Raw genomic sequence first — 22,095 nt, 5'->3', positions numbered from 1 at the left:
GGTTTGGGTTTTAGGTGCATTTTTAATTTTATTGCTTAAATCGCATTTTCTCGACGAGCTGAGCACGTTTTCTGAAATGTGCTCCTCCCGTCACTCTGGTTGGGTGCGCATAGTAAAAAGTGCTCTTGGCAGATAGAGAGTGCCGCGTTGACTGCTGCGCACGAAGAAATAACCACCTGCAACGTTTGGTTTAGGTTTTAGGTGCATTTTTAATTTTATTGCTTAAATAGCATTTTCTGGACGAGCTGAGCACGTTGTCTGAAATGTGCTCCTCCCGTCACTCTCGTTGGGTGTGCATAGTAAAAAGTGCTCTTGGCAGCTAGAGAGTGCCGCGTTGACCACTGCGCATGAAGAAATGACCATCTGCAACGTTTGGTTTAGGTTTTGGGTGCATTTTTAATTTTATTGCTTAAATCGCATTTTCTCGACAGCTGAGCACGTTTTCTGAAATGTGCTCCTCCCGTCACTCTGGTTGGATGCGCATAGTAAAAAGTGCTCTTGGCAGCTAGAGAGTGCCGCGTTGACCACTGCGCATGAAGAAATGACCATCTGCAGCGTTTGGTTTAGGTTTTAGGTGCATTTTTAATTTTATTGCTTAAATCGCATTTTCTCGACGAGCTGAGCACGTTTTCTGAAATGCGCTCCTCAAGTCACTCTGGTTAGGTGCGCATAGTAAAAAGTGCTCTTGGCAGCTAGAGAGTGCCGCGTTGACCACTGCGCATGAAGAAATAACCACCTGCAACGTTTGGTTTAGGTTTTAGGTGCATTTTTAATTTTATTGCTTAAATCGCATTTTCTCGACGAGCTGAGCACGTTTTCTGAAATGTGCTCCTCCCGTCACTCTGGTTGGGTGCGCATAGTAAAAAGTGCTCTTGGCAGCTAGAGAGTGCCGCGTTGACCACTGCGCATGAAGAAATAACCACCTGCAACGTTTGGTTTAGGTTTTAGGTGCATTTTTAATTTTATTGCTTAAATGGCATTTTCTCGACGAGCTGAGCACGTTTTCTGAAATGTGCTCCTCCCGTCACTCTGGTTGGGTGCGCATAGTAAAAAGTGCTCTTGGCAGCTAGAGAGTGCCGCGTTGACCACTGCGCATGAAGAAATGACCATCTGCAACGTTTGGTTTAGGTTTTAGGTGCATTTTTAATTTTATTGCTTAAATCGCATTTTCTCGACGAGCTGAGCACGTTTTCTGAAATGTGCTCCTCCCGTCACTCTGGTTGGGTGTGCATAGTAAAAAGTGCTCTTGGCAGCTAGAGAGTGCCGCGTTGGCCACTGCGCATGAAGAAAAGACCATCTGCAACGTTTGGTTTAGGTTTTGGGTGCATTTTTAATTTTATTGCTTAAATCGCATTTTCTCGACGAGCTGAGCACGTTTTCTGAAATGTGCTCCTCCCGTCACTCTGGTTGGGTGCGCATAGTAAAAAGTGCTCTTGGCAGCTAGAGAGTGCCGCGTTGACCACTGCGCATGAAGAAATGACCATCTGCAACGTTTGGTTTAGGTTTTAGTTGCATTTTTAATTTTATTGCTTAAATCGCATTTTCTCGACGAGCTGAGCACGTTTTCTGAAATGTGCTCCTCCCGTCACTCTGGTTGGGTGCGCATAGTAAAAAGTGCTCTTGGCAGCTAGAGAGTGCCGCGTTGACCACTGCGCATGAAGAAATAACCACCTGCAACGTTTGGTTTAGGTTTTAGGTGCATTTTTAATTTTATTGCTTAAATCACATTTTCTCGACGAGCTGAGCACGTTTTCTGAAATGTGCTCCTCCCGTCACTCTGGTTGGGTGCGCATAGTAAAAAGTGCTCTTGGCAGCTAGAGAGTGCCGCGTTGACCACTGCGCATGAAGAAATAACCACCTGCAACGTTTGGTTTAGGTTTTAGGTGCATTTTTAATTTTATTGCTTAAATCGCATTTTCTCAACGAGCTGAGCACGTTTTCTGAAATGTGCTCCTCCCGTCACTCTGGTTGGGTGCGCATAGTAAAAAGTGCTATTGGCAGCTAGAGAGTGCCGCGTTGACTGCTGCGCATGAAGAAATAACCACCTGCAACTTTTGGTTTAGGTTTTAGGTGCATTTTTAATTTTATTGCTTAAATCGCATTTTCTCGACGAGCTGAGCACGTTTTCTGAAATGCGTTCCTCCCGTCACTCTGGTTGGGTGCGCATAGTAAAAAGTGCTCTTGGCAGCTAGAGAGTGCCGCGTTGACCACTGCGCATGAATAAATAACCACCTGCAACGTCTGGTTTAGGTTTTGGGTTCATTTTTAATTTTATTGCTTAAATTGCATTGTCTGGACGAGCTGAGCACGTTTTCTGAAATGTGCTCCTCCCGTCACTCTGGTTGGGTGTGCATAGTAAAAAGTGCTCTTGGCAGCTAGAGAGTGCCGCGTTGACCACTGCGCATGAAGAAATGACCATCTGCAACGTTTGGTTTAGGTTTTATGTGCATTTTTAATTTTATTGCTTAAATCGCATTTTCTGGACGAGCTGAGCACGTTTTCTGAAATGTGCTCCTCCCGTCACTCTGGTTGGGTGCGCATAGTAAAAAGTGCTCTTGGCAGCTAGAGAGTGCCGCGTTGACCACTGCGCATGAAGAAATAACCACCTGCAACGTTTGGTTTAGGTTTTGGGTGCATTTTTAATTTTATTGCTTAAATCCCATTTACTCGACGAGCTGAGCACGTTTTCTGAAATGTGCTCCTCCCGTCACTCTGGTTGGGTGCGCATAGTAAAAAGTGCTCTTGGCAGCTAGAGAGTGCCGCGTTGACTGCTGCGCACGAAGAAATAACCACCTGCAACGTTTGGTTTAGGTTTTAGGTGCATTTTTAATTTTATTGCTTAAATCGCATTTTCTCGACGAGCTGAGCACGTTTTCTGAAATGTGCTCCTCCCGTCACTCTGGTTGGGTGCGCATAGTAAAAAGTACTCTTGGCAGCTAGAGAGTGCCGCGTTGACCACTGCGCATGAAGAAATAACCACCTGCAACGTTTGGTTTAGGTTTTAGGTGCATTTTTAATTTTATTGCTTAAATCGCATTTTCTCGACGAGCTGAGCACGTTTTCTGAAATGCGCTCCTCCCGTCACTCTGGTTGGGTGCGCATAGTAAAAAATGCTCTTGGCAGCTAGAGAGGGCCGCGTTGAACACTGCGCATGAAGAAATAACCACCTGCAACGTTTGGTTTAGGTTTTGGGTGCATTTTTAATTTTATTGCTTAAATCGCATTTTCTCGACGAGCTGAGCACGTTTTCTGAAATGTGCTCCTCCCGTCACTCTGGTTGGGTGTGCATAGTAAAAAGTGCTCTTGGCAGCTAGAGAGTGCCGCGTTGACCACTGCGCATGAAGAAATGACCATCTGCAGCGTTTGGTTTAGGTTTTAGGTGCATTTTTAATTTTATTGCTTAAATTGCATTTTCTCGACGAGCTGAGCACGTTTTCTGAAATGTGCTCCTCCCGTCACTCTGGTTAGGTGCGCATAGTAAAAAGTGCTCTTGGCAGCTAGAGAGTGCCGCGTTGACCACTGCGCATGAAGAAATAACCACCTGCAACGTTTGGTTTAGGTTTTAGGTGCATTTTTAATTTTATTGCTTAAATCGAATTTTCTCGACGAGCTGAGCACGTTTTCTGAAATGTGCTCCTCCCGTCACTCTGGTTGGGTGCGCATAGTAAAAAGTGCTCTTGGCAGCTAGAGAGTGCCGCGTTGACCACTGTGCATGAAGAAATAACCACCTGCAACGTTTTGTTTAGGTTTTAGGTGCATTTTTAATTTTATTGCTTAAATCGCATTTTCTCGACGAGCTGAGCACGTTTTCTGAAATGTGCTCCTCCCGTCACTCTGGTTGGGTGCGCATAGTAAAAAATGCTCTTGGCAGCTAGAGAGGGCCGCGTTGACAACTGCGCATGAAGAAATAACCACCTGCAACGTTTGGTTTAGGTTTTGGGTGCATTTTTAATTTTATTGCTTAAATCGCATTTTCTCGACGAGCTGAGCACGTTTTCTGAAATGTGCTCCTCCCGTCACTCTGGTTGGGTGTGCATAGTAAAAAGTGCTCTTGGCAGCTAGAGAGTGCCGCGTTGACCACTGCGCATGAAGAAATGACCATCTGCAGCGTTTGGTTTAGGTTTTAGGTGCATTTTTAATTTTATTGCTTAAATCGCATTTTCTCGACGAGCTGAGCACGTTTTCTGAAATGCGCTCCTCCCGTCACTCTGGTTGGGTGCGCATAGTAAAAAGTGCTCTTGGCAGCTAGAGAGTGCCGCGTTGACCACTGCGCATGAAGAAATAACCACCTGCAACGTTTTGTTTAGGTTTTAGGTGCATTTTTAATTTTATTGCTTAAATCGCATTTTCTCGACGAGCTGAGCACGTTTTCTGAAATGCGCTCCTCCCGTCACTCTGGTTGGGTGCGCATAGTAAAAAGTGCTCTTGGCAGCTAGAGAGTGCCGCGTTGACCACTGCGCATGAAGAAATAACCACCTGCAACGTTTGGTTTAGGTTTTAGGTGCATTTTTAATTTTATTGCTTAAATCGAATTTTCTCGACGAGCTGAGCACGTTTTCTGAAATGTGCTCCTCCCGTCACTCTGGTTGGGTGCGCATAGTAAAAAGTGCTCTTGGCAGCTAGAGAGTGCCGCGTTGACCACTGTGCATGAAGAAATAACCACCTGCAACGTTTGGTTTAGGTTTTAGGTGCATTTTTAATTTTATTGCTTAAATCGCATTTTCTCGACGAGCTGAGCACGTTTTCTGAAATGTGCTCCTCCCGTCACTCTGGTTGGGTGCGCATAGTAAAAAGTACTCTTGACAGCTAGAGAGTGCCGCGTTGACCGCTGCGCATGAAGAAATAACCACCAGCAACGTTTGGTTTAGGTTTTGGGTGCATTTTTAATTTTATTGCTTAAATCGCATGTTCTCGTCGAGCTGAGCACGTTTTCTGAAATGCGCTCCTCCCGTCACTCTTGTTGGGTGCGCATAGTTAAAAGTGCTCTTGGCAGCTAGAGAGTGCCGCGTTGACCACTGCGCATGAAGAAATAACCACCTGCAACGTTTGGTTTGGGTTTTAGGTGCATTTTTAATTTTATTGCTTAAATCGCATTTTCTCGACGAGCTGAGCACGTTTTCTGAAATGTGCTCCTCCCGTCACTCTGGTTGGGTGCGCATAGTAAAAAGTGCTCTTGGCAGATAGAGAGTGCCGCGTTGACTGCTGCGCACGAAGAAATAACCACCTGCAACGTTTGGTTTAGGTTTTGGGTGCATTTTTAATTTTATTGCTTAAATAGCATTTTCTTCACGAGCTGAGCACGTTTTCTGAAATGTGCTCCTCCCGTCACTCTGGTTGGGTGCGCATAGTAAAAAGTGCTCTTGGCAGCTAGAGAGTGCCGCGTTGACCACTGCGCATGAAGAAATAACCACCTGCAACGTTTGGTTTAGGTTTTAGGTGCATTTTTAATTTTATTGCTTAAATCACATTTTCTCGACGAGCTGAGCACGTTTTCTGAAATGTGCTCCTCCCGTCACTCTGGTTGGGTGCGCATAGTAAAAAGTGCTCTTGGCAGCTAGAGAGTGCCGCGTTGACCACTGCGCATGAAGAAATAACCACCTGCAACGTTTGGTTTAGGTTTTAGGTGCATTTTTAATTTTATTGCTTAAATCGCATTTTCTCAACGAGCTGAGCACGTTTTCTGAAATGTGCTCCTCCCGTCACTCTGGTTGGGTGCGCATAGTAAAAAGTGCTCTTGGCAGCTAGAGAGTGCCGCGTTGACTGCTGCGCATGAAGAAATAACCACCTGCAACTTTTGGTTTAGGTTTTAGGTGCATTTTTAATTTTATTGCTTAAATCGCATTTTCTCGACGAGCTGAGCACGTTTTCTGAAATGCGCTCCTCCCGTCACTCTGGTTGGGTGCGCATAGTAAAAAGTGCTCTTGGCAGCTAGAGAGTGCCGCGTTGACCACTGCGCATGAATAAATAACCACCTGCAACGTCTGGTTTAGGTTTTGGGTTCATTTTTAATTTTATTGCTTAAATTGCATTGTCTGGACGAGCTGAGCACGTTTTCTGAAATGTGCTCCTCCCGTCACTCTGGTTGGGTGTGCATAGTAAAAAGTGCTCTTGGCAGCTAGAGAGTGCCGCGTTGACCACTGCGCATGAAGAAATGACCATCTGCAACGTTTGGTTTAGGTTTTATGTGCATTTTTAATTTTATAGCTTAAATCGCATTTTCTCGACGAGCTGAGCACGTTTTCTGAAATGTGCTCCTCCCGTCACTCTGGTTGGGTGCGCATAGTAAAAAGTGCTCTTGGCAGCTAGAGAGTGCCGCGTTGACCACTGCGCATGAAGAAATAACCATCTGCAACGTTTGGTTTAGGTTTTGGCTGCAGTTTTAATTTTATTGCTTAAATCGCATTTTCTCGACGAGCTGAGCACGTTTTCTGAAATGTGCTCCTCCCGTCACTCTGGTTGGGTGTGCATAGTAAAAAGTGCTCTTGGCAGCTAGAGAGTGCCGCGTTGACCACTGCACATGAAGAAATAACCACCAGCAACGTTTGGTTTAGGTTTTGGGTGCATTTTTAATTTTATTGCTTAAATCGCATGTTCTCGTTGAGCTGAGCACGTTTTCTGAAATGCGCTCCTCCCGTCACTCTCGTTGGGTGTGCATAGTAGAAAGTGCTCTTGGAAGCTAGAGAGTGCCGCGTTGACCACTGCGCATGAAGAAATAACCACCTGCAACGTTTGGTTTAGGTTTTGGGTGCATTTTTAATTTTATTGCTTAAATCGCATTTTCTCGACGAGCTGAGCACGTTTTCTGAAATGTGCTCCTCCCGTCACTCTGGTTGGGTGCGCATAATAAAAAGTGCTCTTGGCACCTAGAGAGTGCCGCGTTGACCACTGCGCATGAAGAAATAACCACCTGCAACGTTTGGTTTAGGTTTTGGGTGCATTTTTAATTTTATTGCTTAAATCGCATTTTCTCGTCGAGCTGAGCACGTTTTCTGAAATGCGCTCCTCCGGTCACTCTTGTTGGGTGTGCATAGTAAAAAGTGCTCTTGGCAGCTAGAGAGTGCCGCGTTGACCACTGCGCATGAAGAAATGACCATCTGCAACGTTTGGTTTAGGTTTTGGGTGCATTTTTAATTTTATTGCTTAAATCGCATTTTCTCGTCGAGCTGAGCACGTTTTCTGAAATGCGCTCCTCCCGTCACTCTTGTTGGGTGTGCATAGTAAAAAGTGCTCTTGGCAGCTAGAGAGTGCCGCGTTGACCACTGCGCATGAAGAAATGACCATCTGCAACGTTTGGTTTAGGTTTTGGGTGCATTTTTAATTTTATTGCTTAAATCGCATTTTCTCGACGAGCTGAGCACGTTTTCTGAAATGTGCTCCTCCCGTCACTCTGGTTGGGTGTGCATAGTAAAAAGTGCTCTTGGCAGCTAGAGAGTGCCGCGTTGACCACTGCGCATGAAGAAATGACCATCTGCAACGTTTGGTTTAGGTTTTAGGTGCATTTTTAATTTTATTGCTTAAATCGCATTTTCTCGACGAGCTGAGCACGTTTTCTGAAATGTGCTCCTCCCGTCACTCTGGTTGGGTGCGCATAGTAAAAACTGCTCTTGGCAGCTAGAGAGTGCCGCGTTGACTGCTGCGCATGAAGAAATAACCACCTGCAACTTTTGGTTTAGGTTTTAGGTGCATTTTTAATTTTATTTCTTAAATCGCATTTACTCGACGAGCTGAGCACGTTTTCTGAAATGCGCTCCTCCCGTCACTCTTGTTGGGTGTGCATAGTAAAAAGTGCTCTTGGCAGCTAGAGAGTGCCGCGTTGACCACTGCGCATGAAGAAATGACCATCTGCAACGTTTGGTTTAGGTTTTGGATGCATTTTTAATTTTATTGCTTAAATCGCATTTTCTCGACGAGCTGAGCACGTTTTCTGAAATGCGCTCCTCCCGTCACTCTGGTTGGGTGCGCATAGTAAAAAGTGCTCTTGGCAGCTAGAGAGTGCCGCGTTGACCACTGCGCATGAAGAAATAACCACCTGCAACGTTTGGTTTAGGTTTTGGGTTCATTTTTAATTTTATTGCTTAAATCGCATTGTCTGGACGAGATGAGCACGTTTTCTGAAATGCGCTCCTCCCGTCACTCTTGTTGGGTGTGCATAGTAAAAAGTGCTCTTGGCAGCTAGAGAGTGCCGCGTTGACCACTGCGCATGAAGAAATGACCATCTGCAACGTTTGGTTTAGGTTTTGGGTGCATTTTTAATTTTATTGCTTAAATCGCATTTTCTCGACGAGCTGAGCACGTTTTCTGAAATGTGCTCCTCCCGTCACTCTGGTTGGGTGCGCATAGTAACAAATGCTCTTGGCAGCTAGAGAGTGCCGCGTTGACCACTGCGCATGAAGAAATGACCATCTGCAGCGTTTGGTTTAGGTTTTAGGTGCATTTTTAATTTTATTGCTTAAATCGCATTTTCTCGACGAGCTGAGCACGTTTTCTGAAATGTGCTCCTCCCGTCACTCTGGTTAGGTGCGCATAGTAAAAAGTGCTCTTGGCAGCTAGAGAGTGCCGCGTTGACCACTGCGCATGAAGAAATAACCACCTGCAACGTTTGGTTTGGGTTTTAGGTGCATTTTTAATTTTATTGCTTAAATCGCATTTTCTCGACGAGCTGAGCACGTTTTCTGAAATGCGCTCCTCCCGTCACTCTGGTTAGGTGCGCATAGTAAAAAGTGCTCTTGGCAGCTAGAGAGTGCCGCGTTGACCACTGCGCATGAAGAAATAACCACCTGCAACGTTTGGTTTAGGTTTTAGGTGCATTTTTAATTTTATTGCTTAAATCGCATTTTCTCGACGAGCTGAGCACGTTTTCTAAAATGTGCTCCTCCCGTCACTCTGGTTGGGTGCGCATAGTAAAAAGTGCTCTTGGCAGCTAGAGAGTGCCGCGTTGACCACTGCGCATGAAGAAATAACCACCTGCAACGTTTAGTTTAGGTTTTAGGTGCATTTTTAATTTTATTGCTTAAATGGCATTTTCTCGACGAGCTGAGCACGTTTTCTGAAATGTGCTCCTCCCGTCACTCTGGTTGGGTGCGCATAGTAAAAAGTGCTCTTGGCAGCTAGAGAGTGCCGCGTTGACCACTGCGCATTAAGAAATGACCATCTGCAACGTTTGGTTTAGGTTTTAGGTGCATTTTTAATTTTATTGCTTAAATCGCATTTTCTCGACGAGCTGAGCACGTTTTCTGAAATGTGCTCCTCCCGTCACTCTGGTTGGGTGCGCATAGTAAAATGTGCTTTTGGCAGCTAGAGAGTGCCGCGTTGACCACTGCGCATGAAGAAATAACCACCTGCAACGTTTGGTTTAGGTTTTAGGTGCATTTTTAATTTTATTGCTTAAATCGCATTTTCTCGACGAGCTGAGCACGTTTTCTGAAATGTGCTCCTCCCGTCTCTCTGGTTGGGTGCGCATAGTAAAAAGTGCTCTTGGCAGCTAGAGAGTGCCGCGTTGACCACTGCGCATGAAGAAATAACCACCTGCAACGTTTGGTTTAGGTTTTAGGTGCATTTTTAATTTTATTGCTTAAATCGCATTTTCTCGACGAGCTGAGCACGTTTTCTGAAATGTGCTCCTCCCGTCACTCTGGTTGGGTGCGCATAGTAAAAAGTGCTCTTGGCAGCTAGAGAGTGCCGCGTTGACCACTGCGCATGAAGAAATGACCATCTGCAACGTTTGGTTTAGGTTTTAGGTGCATTTTTAATTTTATTGCTTAAATCGCATTTTCTCGACGAGCTGAGCACGTTTTCTAAAATGTGCTCCTCCCGTCACTCTGGTTGGGTGCGCATAGTAAAAAGTGCTCTTGGCAGCTAGAGAGTGCCGCGTTGACCACTGCGCATGAAGAAATAACCACCTGCAACGTTTAGTTTAGGTTTTAGGTGCATTTTTAATTTTATTGCTTAAATGGCATTTTCTCGACGAGCTGAGCACGTTTTCTGAAATGTGCTCCTCCCGTCACTCTGGTTGGGTGCGCATAGTAAAAAGTGCTCTTGGCAGCTAGAGAGTGCCGCGTTGACCACTGCGCATGAAGAAATGACCATCTGCAACGTTTGGTTTAGGTTTTAGGTGCATTTTTAATTTTATTGCTTAAATCGCATTTTCTCGACGAGCTGAGCACGTTTTCTGAAATGTGCTCCTCCCGTCACTCTGGTTGGGTGCGCATAGTAAAATGTGCTTTTGGCAGCTAGAGAGTGCCGCGTTGACCACTGCGCATGAAGAAATAACCACCTGCAACGTTTGGTTTAGGTTTTAGGTGCATTTTTAATTTTATTGCTTAAATCGCATTTTCTCGACGAGCTGAGCACGTTTTCTGAAATGTGCTCCTCCCGTCTCTCTGGTTGGGTGCGCATAGTAAAAAGTGCTCTTGGCAGCTAGAGAGTGCCGCGTTGACCACTGCGCATGAAGAAATAACCACCTGCAACGTTTGGTTTAGGTTTTAGGTGCATTTTTAATTTTATTGCTTAAATCGCATTTTCTCGACGAGCTGAGCACGTTTTCTGAAATGTGCTCCTCCCGTCACTCTGGTTGGGTGCGCATAGTAAAAAGTGCTCTTGGCAGCTAGAGAGTGCCGCGTTGACCACTGCGCATGAAGAAATGACCATCTGCAACGTTTGGTTTAGGTTTTAGTTGCATTTTTAATTTTATTGCTTAAATCGCATTTTCTCGACGAGCTGAGCACGTTTTCTGAAATGTGCTCCTCCCGTCACTCTGGTTGGGTGCGCATAACGACCTGCAACGTTTGGTTTAGGTTTTAGGTGCATTTTTAATTTTATTGCTTAAATCACATTTTCTCGACGAGCTGAGCACGTTTTCTGAAATGTGCTCCTCCCGTCACTCTGGTTGGGTGCGCATAGTAAAAAGTGCTCTTGGCAGCTAGAGAGTGCCGCGTTGACCACTGCGCATGAAGAAATGACCATCTGCAGCGTTTGGTTTAGGTTTTAGGTGCATTTTTAATTTTATTGCTTAAATCGCATTTTCTCGACGAGCTGAGCACGTTTTCTGAAATGTGCTCCTCCCGTCACTCTGGTTAGGTGCGCATAGTAAAAAGTGCTCTTGGCAGCTAGAGAGTGCCGCGTTGACCACTGCGCATGAAGAAATAACCACCTGCAACGTTTGGTTTGGGTTTTAGGTGCATTTTTAATTTTATTGCTTAAATCGCATTTTCTCGACGAGCTGAGCACGTTTTCTGAAATGCGCTCCTCCCGTCACTCTGGTTAGGTGCGCATAGTAAAAAGTGCTCTTGGCAGCTAGAGAGTGCCGCGTTGACCACTGCGCATGAAGAAATAACCACCTGCAACGTTTGGTTTAGGTTTTAGGTGCATTTTTAATTTTATTGCTTAAATCGCATTTTCTCGACGAGCTGAGCACGTTTTCTAAAATGTGCTCCTCCCGTCACTCTGGTTGGGTGCGCATAGTAAAAAGTGCTCTTGGCAGCTAGAGAGTGCCGCGTTGACCACTGCGCATGAAGAAATAACCACCTGCAACGTTTAGTTTAGGTTTTAGGTGCATTTTTAATTTTATTGCTTAAATGGCATTTTCTCGACGAGCTGAGCACGTTTTCTGAAATGTGCTCCTCCCGTCACTCTGGTTGGGTGCGCATAGTAAAAAGTGCTCTTGGCAGCTAGAGAGTGCCGCGTTGACCACTGCGCATGAAGAAATGACCATCTGCAACGTTTGGTTTAGGTTTTAGGTGCATTTTTAATTTTATTGCTTAAATCGCATTTTCTCGACGAGCTGAGCACGTTTTCTGAAATGTGCTCCTCCCGTCACTCTGGTTGGGTGCGCATAGTAAAATGTGCTTTTGGCAGCTAGAGAGTGCCGCGTTGACCACTGCGCATGAAGAAATAACCACCTGCAACGTTTGGTTTAGGTTTTAGGTGCATTTTTAATTTTATTGCTTAAATCGCATTTTCTCGACGAGCTGAGCACGTTTTCTGAAATGTGCTCCTCCCGTCTCTCTGGTTGGGTGCGCATAGTAAAAAGTGCTCTTGGCAGCTAGAGAGTGCCGCGTTGACCACTGCGCATGAAGAAATAACCACCTGCAACGTTTGGTTTAGGTTTTAGGTGCATTTTTAATTTTATTGCTTAAATCGCATTTTCTCGACGAGCTGAGCACGTTTTCTGAAATGTGCTCCTCCCGTCACTCTGGTTGGGTGCGCATAGTAAAAAGTGCTCTTGGCAGCTAGAGAGTGCCGCGTTGACCACTGCGCATGAAGAAATGACCATCTGCAACGTTTGGTTTAGGTTTTAGTTGCATTTTTAATTTTATTGCTTAAATCGCATTTTCTCGACGAGCTGAGCACGTTTTCTGAAATGTGCTCCTCCCGTCACTCTGGTTGGGTGCGCATAACCACCTGCAACGTTTGGTTTAGGTTTTAGGTGCATTTTTAATTTTATTGCTTAAATCACATTTTCTCGACGAGCTGAGCACGTTTTCTGAAATGTGCTCCTCCCGTCACTCTGGTTGGGTGCGCATAGTAAAATGTGCTTTTGGCAGCTAGAGAGTGCCGCGTTGACCACTGCGCATGAAGAAATAACCACCTGCAACGTTTGGTTTAGGTTTTAGGTGCATTTTTAATTTTATTGCTTAAATCGCATTTTCTCGACGAGCTGAGCACGTTTTCTGAAATGTGCTCCTCCCGTCTCTCTGGTTGGGTGCGCATAGTAAAAAGTGCTCTTGGCAGCTAGAGAGTGCCGCGTTGACCACTGCGCATGAATAAATAACCACCTGCAACGTTTGGTTTAGGTTTTAGGTGCATTTTTAATTTTATTGCTTAAATCGCATTTTCTCGACGAGCTGAGCACGTTTTCTGAAATGTGCTCCTCCCGTCACTCTGGTTGGGTGCGCATAGTAAAAAGTGCTCTTGGCAGCTAGAGAGTGCCGCGTTGACCACTGCGCATGAAGAAATGACCATCTGCAACGTTTGGTTTAGGTTTTAGTTGCATTTTTAATTTTATTGCTTAAATCGCATTTTCTCGACGAGCTGAGCACGTTTTCTGAAATGTGCTCCTCCCGTCACTATGGTTGGGTGCGCATAACCACCTGCAACGTTTGGTTTAGGTTTTAGGTGCATTTTTAATTTTATTGCTTAAATCACATTTTCTCGACGAGCTGAGCACGTTTTCTGAAATGTGCTCCTCCCGTCACTCTGGTTGGGTGCGCATAGTAAAAAGTGCTCTTGGCAGCTAGAGAGTGCCGCGTTGACCACTGCGCATGAAGAAATAACCACCTGCAACGTTTGGTTTAGGTTTTAGGTGCATTTTTAATTTTATTGCTTAAATCGCATTTTCTCAACGAGCTGAGCACGTTTTCTGAAATGTGCTTCTCCCGTCACTCTGGTTGGGTGCGCATAGTAAAAAGTGCTCTTGGCAGCTAGAGAGTGCCGCGTTGACCACTGCGCATGAAGAAATGACCATCTGCAACGTTTGGTTTAGGTTTTAGTTGCATTTTTAATTTTATTGCTTAAATCGCATTTTCTCGACGAGCTGAGCACGTTTTCTGAAATGTGCTCCTCCCGTCACTATGGTTGGGTGCGCATAACCACCTGCAACGTTTGGTTTAGGTTTTAGGTGCATTTTTAATTTTATTGCTTAAATCACATTTTCTCGACGAGCTGAGCACGTTTTCTGAAATGTGCTCCTCCCGTCACTCTGGTTGGGTGCGCATAGTAAAAAGTGCTCTTGGCAGCTAGAGAGTGCCGCGTTGACCACTGCGCATGAAGAAATAACCACCTGCAACGTTTGGTTTAGGTTTTAGGTGCATTTTTAATTTTATTGCTTAAATCGCATTTTCTCAACGAGCTGAGCACGTTTTCTGAAATGTGCTTCTCCCGTCACTCTGGTTGGGTGCGCATAGTAAAAAGTGCTCTTGGCAGCTAGAGAGTGCCGCGTTGACTGCTGCGCATGAAGAAATAACCACCTGCAACTTTTGGTTTAGGTTTTAGGTGCATTTTTAATTTTATTGCTTAAATCGCATTTTCTCGACGAGCTGAGCACGTTTTCTGAAATGCGCTCCTCCCGTCACTCTGGTTGGGTGCTCATAGTAAAAAGTGCTCTTGGCAGCTAGAGAGTGCCGCGTTGACCACTGCGCATGAATAAATAACCACCTGCAACGTTTGGTTTAGGTTTTGGGTTCATTTTTAATTTTATTGCTTAAATCGCATTGTCTGGACGAGCTGAGCACGTTTTCTGAAATGTGCTCCTCCCGTCACTGTGGTTGGGTGTGCATAGTAAAAAGTGCTCTTGGCAGCTAGAGAGTGCCGCGTTGACCACTGCGCATGAAGAAATGACCATCTGCAACGTTTGGTTTAGGTTTTAGGTGCATTTTTAATTTTATTGCTTAAATCGCATTTTCTGGACGAGCTGAGCACGTTTTCTGAAATGTGCTCCTCCCGTCACTCTGGTTGGGTGCGCATAGTAAGAAGTGGTCTTGGCAGCTAGAGAGTGCCGCGTTGACCACTGCGCATGAAGAAATAACCACCTGCAACGTTTGGTTTAGGTTTTGGGTGCATTTTTAATTTTATTGCTTAAATCGCATTTACTCGACGAGCTGAGCACGTTTTCTGAAATGTGCTCCTCCCGTCACTCTGGTTGGGTGCGCATAGTAAAAAGTGCTCTTGGCAGCTAGAGAGTGCCGCGTTGACTGCTGCGCACGAAGAAATAACCACCTGCAACGTTTGGTTTAGGTTTTAGGTGCATTTTTAATTTTATTGCTTAAATCGCATTTTCTCGACGAGCTGAGCACGTTTTCTGAAATGTGCTCCTCCCGTCACTCTGGTTGGGTGCGCATAGTAAAAAGCACTCTTGGCAGCTAGAGAGTGCCGCGTTGACCACTGCGCATGAAGAAATAACCACCTGCAACGTTTGGTTTAGGTTTTAGGTGCATTTTTAATTTTATTGCTTAAATCGCATTTTCTCGACGAGCTGAGCACGTTTTCTGAAATGTGCTCCTCCCGTCACTCTGGTTGGGTGCGCATAGTAAAAAGTCCTCTTGGCAGCTAGAGAGTGCCGCGTTGACTGCTGCGCATGAAGAAATAACCACCTGCAACTTTTGGTTTAGGTTTTAGGTGCATTTTTAATTTTATTGCTTAAATCGCATTTTCTCGACGAGCTGAGCACGTTTTCTGAAATGCGCTCCTCCCGTCACTCTGGTTGGGTGCGCATAGTAAAAAGTGCTCTTGGCAGCTAGAGAGTGCCGCGTTGACCACTGCGCATGAAGAAATAACCACCTGCAACGTTTGGTTTAGGTTTTAGGTGCATTTTTAATTTTATTGCTTAAATCGCATTTTCTCGACGAGCTGAGCACGTTTTCTGAAATGTGCTCCTCCCGTCACTCTGGTTGGGTGCGCATAGTAAAAAATGCTCTTGGCACCTAGAGAGGGCCGCGTTGACCACTGCGCATGAAGAAATAACCACCTGCAACGTTTGATTTAGGTTTTGGGTGCATTTTTAATTTTATTGCTTAAATCGCATTTTCTCGACGAGCTGAGCACGTTTTCTGAAATGTGCTCCTCCCGTCACTCTGGTTGGGTGTGCATAGTAAAAAGTGCTCTTGGCAGCTAGAGAGTGCCGCGTTGACCACTGCGCATGAAGAAATGACCATCTGCAGCGTTTGGTTTAGGTTTTAGGTGCATTTTTAATTTTATTGCTTAAATCGCATTTTCTCGACGAGCTGAGCACGTTTTCTGAAATGTGCTCCTCCCGTCACTCTGGTTAGGTGCGCATAGTAAAAAGTGCTCTTGGCAGCTAGAGAGTGCCGCGTTGACCACTGCGCATGAAGAAATAACCACCTGCAACGTTTGGTTTAGGTTTTAGGTGCATTTTTAATTTTATTGCTTAAATCGAATTTTCTCGACGGGCTGAGCACGTTTTCTGAAATGTGCTCCTCCCGTCACTCTGGTTGGGTGCGCATAGTAAAAAGTGCTCTTGGCAGCTAGAGAGTGCCGCGTTGACCACTGTGCATGAAGAAATAACCACCTGCAACGTTTGGTTTAGGTTTTAGGTGCATTTTTAATTTTATTGCTTAAATCGCATTTTCTCGACGAGCTGAGCACGTTTTCTGAAATGTGCTCCTCCCGTCACTCTGGTTGGGTGCGCATAGTAAAAAGTACTCTTGTCAGCTAGAGAGTGCCGCGTTGACCACTGCGCATGAAGAAATAACCACCAGCAACGTTTGGTTTAGGTTTTGGGTGCATTTTTAATTTTATTGCTTAAATCGCATGTTCTCGTCGAGCTGAGCACGTTTTCTGAAATGCGCTCCTCCCGTCACTCTTGTTGGGTGCGCATAGTTAAAAGTGCTCTTGGCAGCTAGAGAGTGCCGCGTTGACCACTGCGCATGAAGAAATAACCACCTGCAACGTTTGGTTTGGGTTTTAGGTGCATTTTTAATTTTATTGCTTAAATCGCATTTTCTCGACGAGCTGAGCACGTTTTCTGAAATGTGCTCCTCCCGTCACTCTGGTTGGGTGCGCATAGTAAAAAGTGCTCTTGGCAGATAGAGAGTGCCGCGTTGACTGCTGCGCACGAAGAAATAACCACCTGCAACGTTTGGTTTAGGTTTTAGGTGCATTTTTAATTTTATTGCTTAAATAGCATTTTCTGGACGAGCTGAGCACGTTGTCTGAAATGTGCTCCTCCCGTCACTCTCGTTGGGTGTGCATAGTAAAAAGTGCTCTTGGCAGCTAGAGAGTGCCGCGTTGACCACTGCGCATGAAGAAATGACCATCTGCAACGTTTGGTTTAGGTTTTGGGTGCATTTTTAATTTTATTGCTTAAATCGCATTTTCTCGACAGCTGAGCACGTTTTCTGAAATGTGCTCCTCCCGTCACTCTGGTTGGATGCGCATAGTAAAAAGTGCTCTTGGCAGCTAGAGAGTGCCGCGTTGACCACTGCGCATGAAGAAATGACCATCTGCAGCGTTTGGTTTAGGTTTTAGGTGCATTTTTAATTTTATTGCTTAAATCGCATTTTCTCGACGAGCTGAGCACGTTTTCTGAAATGCGCTCCTCAAGTCACTCTGGTTAGGTGCGCATAGTAAAAAGTGCTCTTGGCAGCTAGAGAGTGCCGCGTTGACCACTGCGCATGAAGAAATAACCACCTGCAACGTTTGGTTTAGGTTTTAGGTGCATTTTTAATTTTATTGCTTAAATCGCATTTTCTCGACGAGCTGAGCACGTTTTCTGAAATGTGCTCCTCCCGTCACTCTGGTTGGGTGCGCATAGTAAAAAGTGCTCTTGGCAGCTAGAGAGTGCCGCGTTGACCACTGCGCATGAAGAAATAACCACCTGCAACGTTTGGTTTAGGTTTTAGGTGCATTTTTAATTTTATTGCTTAAATGGCATTTTCTCGACGAGCTGAGCACGTTTTCTGAAATGTGCTCCTCCCGTCACTCTGGTTGGGTGCGCATAGTAAAAAGTGCTCTTGGCAGCTAGAGAGTGCCGCGTTGACCACTGCGCATGAAGAAATGACCATCTGCAACGTTTGGTTTAGGTTTTAGGTGCATTTTTAATTTTATTGCTTAAATCGCATTTTCTCGACGAGCTGAGCACGTTTTCTGAAATGTGCTCCTCCCGTCACTCTGGTTGGGTGTGCATAGTAAAAAGTGCTCTTGGCAGCTAGAGAGTGCCGCGTTGGCCACTGCGCATGAAGAAAAGACCATCTGCAACGTTTGGTTTAGGTTTTGGGTGCATTTTTAATTTTATTGCTTAAATCGCATTTTCTCGACGAGCTGAGCACGTTTTCTGAAATGTGCTCCTCCCGTCACTCTGGTTGGGTGCGCATAGTAAAAAGTGCTCTTGGCAGCTAGAGAGTGCCGCGTTGACCACTGCGCATGAAGAAATGACCATCTGCAACGTTTGGTTTAGGTTTTAGTTGCATTTTTAATTTTATTGCTTAAATCGCATTTTCTCGACGAGCTGAGCACGTTTTCTGAAATGTGCTCCTCCCGTCACTCTGGTTGGGTGCGCATAGTAAAAAGTGCTCTTGGCAGCTAGAGAGTGCCGCGTTGACCACTGCGCATGAAGAAATAACCACCTGCAACGTTTGGTTTAGGTTTTAGGTGCATTTTTAATTTTATTGCTTAAATCACATTTTCTCGACGAGCTGAGCACGTTTTCTGAAATGTGCTCCTCCCGTCACTCTGGTTGGGTGCGCATAGTAAAAAGTGCTCTTGGCAGCTAGAGAGTGCCGCGTTGACCACTGCGCATGAAGAAATAACCACCTGCAACGTTTGGTTTAGGTTTTAGGTGCATTTTTAATTTTATTGCTTAAATCGCATTTTCTCAACGAGCTGAGCACGTTTTCTGAAATGTGCTCCTCCCGTCACTCTGGTTGGGTGCGCATAGTAAAAAGTGCTATTGGCAGCTAGAGAGTGCCGCGTTGACTGCTGCGCATGAAGAAATAACCACCTGCAACTTTTGGTTTAGGTTTTAGGTGCATTTTTAATTTTATTGCTTAAATCGCATTTTCTCGACGAGCTGAGCACGTTTTCTGAAATGCGTTCCTCCCGTCACTCTGGTTGGGTGCGCATAGTAAAAAGTGCTCTTGGCAGCTAGAGAGTGCCGCGTTGACCACTGCGCATGAATAAATAACCACCTGCAACGTCTGGTTTAGGTTTTGGGTTCATTTTTAATTTTATTGCTTAAATTGCATTGTCTGGACGAGCTGAGCACGTTTTCTGAAATGTGCTCCTCCCGTCACTCTGGTTGGGTGTGCATAGTAAAAAGTGCTCTTGGCAGCTAGAGAGTGCCGCGTTGACCACTGCGCATGAAGAAATGACCATCTGCAACGTTTGGTTTAGGTTTTATGTGCATTTTTAATTTTATTGCTTAAATCGCATTTTCTGGACGAGCTGAGCACGTTTTCTGAAATGTGCTCCTCCCGTCACTCTGGTTGGGTGCGCATAGTAAAAAGTGCTCTTGGCAGCTAGAGAGTGCCGCGTTGACCACTGCGCATGAAGAAATAACCACCTGCAACGTTTGGTTTAGGTTTTGAGTGCATTTTTAATTTTATTGCTTAAATCCCATTTACTCGACGAGCTGAGCACGTTTTCTGAAATGTGCTCCTCCCGTCACTCTGGTTGGGTGCGCATAGTAAAAAGTGCTCTTGGCAGCTAGAGAGTGCCGCGTTGACTGCTGCGCACGAAGAAATAACCACCTGCAACGTTTGGTTTAGGTTTTAGGTGCATTTTTAATTTTATTGCTTAAATCGCATTTTCTCGACGAGCTGAGCACGTTTTCTGAAATGTGCTCCTCCCGTCACTCTGGTTGGGTGCGCATAGTAAAAAGTACTCTTGGCAGCTAGAGAGTGCCGCGTTGACCACTGCGCATGAAGAAATAACCACCTGCAACGTTTGGTTTAGGTTTTAGGTGCATTTTTAATTTTATTGCTTAAATCGCATTTTCTCGACGAGCTGAGCACGTTTTCTGAAATGCGCTCCTCCCGTCACTCTGGTTGGGTGCGCATAGTAAAAAATGCTCTTGGCAGCTAGAGAGGGCCGCGTTGACCACTGCGCATGAAGAAATAACCACCTGCAACGTTTGGTTTAGGTTTTGGGTGCATTTTTAATTTTATTGCTTAAATCGCATTTTCTCGACGAGCTGAGCACGTTTTCTGAAATGTGCTCCTCCCGTCACTCTGGTTGGGTGTGCATAGTAAAAAGTGCTCTTGGCAGCTAGAGAGTGCCGCGTTGACCACTGCGCATGAAGAAATGACCATCTGCAGCGTTTGGTTTAGGTTTTAGGTGCATTTTTAATTTTATTGCTTAAATTGCATTTTCTCGACGAGCTGAGCACGTTTTCTGAAATGTGCTCCTCCCGTCACTCTGGTTAGGTGCGCATAGTAAAAAGTGCTCTTGGCAGCTAGAGAGTGCCGCGTTGACCACTGCGCATGAAGAAATAACCACCTGCAACGTTTGGTTTAGGTTTTAGGTGCATTTTTAATTTTATTGCTTAAATCGAATTTTCTCGACGAGCTGAGCACGTTTTCTGAAATGTGCTCCTCCCGTCACTCTGGTTGGGTGCGCATAGTAAAAAGTGCTCTTGGCAGCTAGAGAGTGCCGCGTTGACCACTGTGCATGAAGAAATAACCACCTGCAACGTTTTGTTTAGGTTTTAGGTGCATTTTTAATTTTATTGCTTAAATCGCATTTTCTCGACGAGCTGAGCACGTTTTCTGAAATGTGCTCCTCCCGTCACTCTGGTTGGGTGCGCATAGTAAAAAATGCTCTTGGCAGCTAGAGAGGGCCGCGTTGACAACTGCGCATGAAGAAATAACCACCTGCAACGTTTGGTTTAGGTTTTGGGTGCATTTTTAATTTTATTGCTTAAATCGCATTTTCTCGACGAGCTGAGCACGTTTTCTGAAATGTGCTCCTCCCGTCACTCTGGTTGGGTGTGCATAGTAAAAAGTGCTCTTGGCAGCTAGAGAGTGCCGCGTTGACCACTGCGCATGAAGAAATGACCATCTGCAGCGTTTGGTTTAGGTTTTAGGTGCATTTTTAATTTTATTGCTTAAATCGCATTTTCTCGACGAGCTGAGCACGTTTTCTGAAATGCGCTCCTCCCGTCACTCTGGTTGGGTGCGCATAGTAAAAAGTGCTCTTGGCAGCTAGAGAGTGCCGCGTTGACCACTGCGCATGAAGAAATAACCACCTGCAACGTTTTGTTTAGGTTTTAGGTGCATTTTTAATTTTATTGCTTAAATCGCATTTTCTCGACGAGCTGAGCACGTTTTCTGAAATGCGCTCCTCCCGTCACTCTGGTTGGGTGCGCATAGTAAAAAGTGCTCTTGGCAGCTAGAGAGTGCCGCGTTGACCACTGCGCATGAAGAAATAACCACCTGCAACGTTTGGTTTAGGTTTTAGGTGCATTTTTAATTTTATTGCTTAAATCGAATTTTCTCGACGAGCTGAGCACGTTTTCTGAAATGTGCTCCTCCCGTCACTCTGGTTGGGTGCGCATAGTAAAAAGTGCTCTTGGCAGCTAGAGAGTGCCGCGTTGACCACTGTGCATGAAGAAATAACCACCTGCAACGTTTGGTTTAGGTTTTAGGTGCATTTTTAATTTTATTGCTTAAATCGCATTTTCTCGACGAGCTGAGCACGTTTTCTGAAATGTGCTCCTCCCGTCACTCTGGTTGGGTGCGCATAGTAAAAAGTACTCTTGACAGCTAGAGAGTGCCGCGTTGACCGCTGCGCATGAAGAAATAACCACCAGCAACGTTTGGTTTAGGTTTTGGGTGCATTTTTAATTTTATTGCTTAAATCGCATGTTCTCGTCGAGCTGAGCACGTTTTCTGAAATGCGCTCCTCCCGTCACTCTTGTTGGGTGCGCATAGTTAAAAGTGCTCTTGGCAGCTAGAGAGTGCCGCGTTGACCACTGCGCATGAAGAAATAACCACCTGCAACGTTTGGTTTGGGTTTTAGGTGCATTTTTAATTTTATTGCTTAAATCGCATTTTCTCGACGAGCTGAGCACGTTTTCTGAAATGTGCTCCTCCCGTCACTCTGGTTGGGTGCGCATAGTAAAAAGTGCTCTTGGCAGATAGAGAGTGCCGCGTTGACTGCTGCGCACGAAGAAATAACCACCTGCAACGTTTGGTTTAGGTTTTGGGTGCATTTTTAATTTTATTGCTTAAATAGCATTTTCTTCACGAGCTGAGCACGTTTTCTGAAATGTGCTCCTCCCGTCACTCTGGTTGGGTGCGCATAGTAAAAAGTGCTCTTGGCAGCTAGAGAGTGCCGCGTTGACCACTGCGCATGAAGAAATAACCACCTGCAACGTTTGGTTTAGGTTTTAGGTGCATTTTTAATTTTATTGCTTAAATCACATTTTCTCGACGAGCTGAGCACGTTTTCTGAAATGTGCTCCTCCCGTCACTCTGGTTGGGTGCGCATAGTAAAAAGTGCTCTTGGCAGCTAGAGAGTGCCGCGTTGACCACTGTGCATGAAGAAATAACCACCTGCAACGTTTTGTTTAGGTTTTAGGTGCATTTTTAATTTTATTGCTTAAATCGCATTTTCTCGACGAGCTGAGCACGTTTTCTGAAATGT

The sequence above is a fragment of the Syngnathus scovelli genome, chromosome 6, assembly GCF_024217435.2.
Source record: "Syngnathus scovelli strain Florida chromosome 6, RoL_Ssco_1.2, whole genome shotgun sequence".
Lineage (NCBI taxonomy): Eukaryota > Metazoa > Chordata > Actinopteri > Syngnathiformes > Syngnathidae > Syngnathus > Syngnathus scovelli.
The sequence above is the reverse complement of the archived record's forward strand: the minus strand, read 5'-3'. Positions refer to the sequence as shown.